The sequence below is a fragment of the Triticum dicoccoides genome, chromosome 5A (genome assembly GCF_002162155.2).
Source record: "Triticum dicoccoides isolate Atlit2015 ecotype Zavitan chromosome 5A, WEW_v2.0, whole genome shotgun sequence".
In the NCBI taxonomy this organism is placed as follows: domain Eukaryota; kingdom Viridiplantae; phylum Streptophyta; class Magnoliopsida; order Poales; family Poaceae; genus Triticum; species Triticum dicoccoides.
Window position 1 is genome coordinate 517364271 of NC_041388.1, and position 3054 is coordinate 517367324.

Below are 3054 nucleotides of genomic sequence, written 5' to 3' on the forward strand. Positions count from 1 at the left end.
CGGCTGCTTGCCGCGTTGTAGTCCGGTGTTGTCGAGTGAATTGTAAAAAACATCGACATTTAAGGAAAGGTTTGCAGGAACCACACATTTACGAAATTGTGCCAAAAAATATTAATTATTTTCATAATTTTTTACAAAAAACACTAGTTGGCAGTTTTGGTCGTTTTGATGACGATTGTGAGAGATGGGTCCCGAAAATGATGACATGGCGTAACGGTTCACATGTGACGCCGTTAAACTGGGGATTTTACACCGACGCCCTTCTTCAAAAACTTGAAAAGCAATCAGCCCCCTCCTCCTCGCGTCTTCTCTCCAGCCAACATGCCATGGCCTGCCCTTAGCGTTGCCCCCTTCCCCACCGGAGCAGCAGCTGCCGCGGGCGCCGGAGCACCGGCAGTACCAGCTTTTGAGGGCTAGCAGCAGCAGCTTTTGCGGGGGCGAGGCTGCTGGGGGAGCGTGACACCGGAGCAGCAGCCGCGGTGGCCGCGCACAAGCGTGAGCATCAGCCACGGTGGCCGCGGATGGGCGCGAGCAGCAGCGCTGGCGGCCGCGAGCTGCAGCCGTGCCGGCCGCGGCCAGTCGGCCATGCTGCAGGGCGGGGGCGATGGAGGTCGATCCGCTGGCGGCCAGCTGGGGCAAGGGCGGCGGCGGGCAGCGCGCCCGCGAGCTCGGACCCGGGCTTCCGGTGCCCGTGCGTGCTGGCACCTTGAGGGGCTCGGCGTCGGCCTCCTGCTGCAGACGCCGGGACGTGCTTGAAGGCTGCAGCACTACGGGTCGCTAGCGGACCAGAGAAGACGCACCACGAGCCGTGTGCGTGCTCGGACAAGGCGAGGTAGCATGGAACAACGAGTTGAGAAACAACGACGACCACCGGGGCTCGGAGCTTGTCGGCGATGGCGCAGGAGGAGGCGGAGCTTGACGCTGGGATGTCCAGTAGGTCGGCGTTGACTCTGCGGACCAGACGGTGTCTAGGATGAGGACCGAAGGAGTCTGCCGGTGGCTAATTTGATGGTGGTGCGCCATGACCAAGGTTGGAGAACAAGGTCGCTGCCGACGGCTATGGCGTGTCCCTGGCTCAGTTAATGGAGCAGGAGTGAGAGGGAGACAGGGCGAGGCGGATGCACATGATGCTGAAGCTCGTGGTTGTCTCCAACCACGTCAACGACAAGCGACGGCCATGGCGGTGCTCGGTTTGGTCCGATGTTCCTGATCCAGAGGTGCACGGCCCGAGGCCGGCAGCGGAGGCTGTTATGAATGATCTTGACATGCAGGATGGAGGCTGGTCGTCCGGCCGCGTGAGTGGGCTGCCGGGACTTGCGTCGTGCCTTTGGTCAGTTGGCGCAATGTTGATGTGCTGGCCGAGAGCAGCGGCTGGGCCATGCATGTGCGAGTTGCATGGATCAGTTAGTTGGCGTCCCCATAGAGGGATCCAAGGAGTTAGTTGCAGGTGGTTAGTGCTAACATAGTGGCCGGGTCATGTGGTAGTGGCCGGTGTGGTACGTGTGTACGTGAGTTAGTGGTGTGTGCGGCCACTGGCCTGGTGTGAGTCCAGCTATATAAGCCATGTATTGGTGTTGTGTAGTGTGGGGAGGAGCTAGGAAAGATGTAGTCTCTGGTAGTCTTTCGTGTGCGTGTGGCTCAGAGTTGTTGCTCGAGGAAAAGACCGTCGTTGCGGCAGGCGTATGTGCGTGGGAAAAACACCACCGTGTCATGTGTCTCCTCTTTCTTCTACCTTCGTTCGTGCGAGAGAGAGAGAGAGAGAGAGAGAGAGAGAGAGAGAGAGAGGGAGCTGGGCACCGGCACAAAGAGCAAGCTGGGGCTCGGCGCCAACTGAGGCAAGGTCCGACCGTCCTATGTGCAGGGGTGTTATTTTTAGTTTGACCACGGGTGTTTTTTCTTTTTTTTTTGAAGAAGTGAGGGAGTTTTTGGTAAAAAAAAGTATCTCTAACGACCTCTAGCATCATCAGTTACGCTACGTCATCATTTCCGGGACCCACCTGTCATAATCGTCGTCAAAACAACCAAAGCCGCCAACTAGTGTTTCTTGCAAAAAAATTAGTGATTTTTGACACAATTTCGCAAATGTGTGGTTCCTGCAAACCTTACCTGAAGTGTCGATGTTTTTTTGCAATTCACTCGTTGTTGCCTAAGGTCGAAATCGATCTCGAGCATATGTCGCGGGAAACCTTGGGCTCTGCTGGAGGCCGCACGCTCGCATGGCATCGATCTCCAGCTTAACTCGCCCGCCGTCTTCTACGTCCATCGGCTCGATGACACCCAATGCCTCCATGCAAAACGGTTCCTCCTCGTTGCCGCCGTCCATGCCCGGCCGGCAGAGAAGGGCCTACATGTCGGTGGCGAACTCCATGAGCTCAGCATCTGTCGGACCAAAGCTTCCAAGGCTGAACGAGCGCCGAAGACGGCATTGCACTTGGCTTGGTGTTGGGTTCTCGACGATGTGGTCGTCCTCATCACGGCACGACGCGACGGACGTCATCGCTTCCTCCAGAGACCATGGCGAGCAGATCTCCACGAGGACGGGATCAAGATGGGAACGCGGTACAATAGGTCCTCCACGTCGGTCTCCTTGCACACTTCTGATTCTTCGGTGACGCTCTTGCCTGCGAGCCCCTTCGACAGGAGGAGTCTGACGCTCTTGCCTGCGAGCCCGGGGCCGCGCCTGATACTCGAACCACGCCGCCACGACCTCATCGCCGCAGCCCACAACCCGAGGGAACCACGGTGAAGTGTGCTGCGGACCCGCTCGTGCCTCCACGCGAGGGGGTTCGCAGAGTGCACCGATGTCTTTGTGCCGGCGAACTGCGCAGAGATTTTGGGTTCGCGTGGCATCAATAATGGCGGACGACTCGAGTAGCATGGATAGGATGCAATTAAGAAAGAACTAATATAACCCTAACATAGAATTACCAATATATCCTAAAGCGAAAATTTGATCGATCCATATTGACCATTGGATTAACTAAATACAACCCACTATATTGGGTAGTATGATGCATCGTGAAAAATCTCTAGTTCATGCCCGTGCTTCTACGA

The 3054-nt window shown here is 56.6% G+C and overlaps 1 pseudogene; it reads right to left on the minus strand.

The window, feature by feature from the left end:
* Positions 1 to 502: 502 nt before the first annotated feature.
* Positions 503 to 2850, minus strand: LOC119299841 (annotated as a pseudogene).
* Between the last annotated feature and the right edge of the window lie 204 nt (positions 2851 to 3054).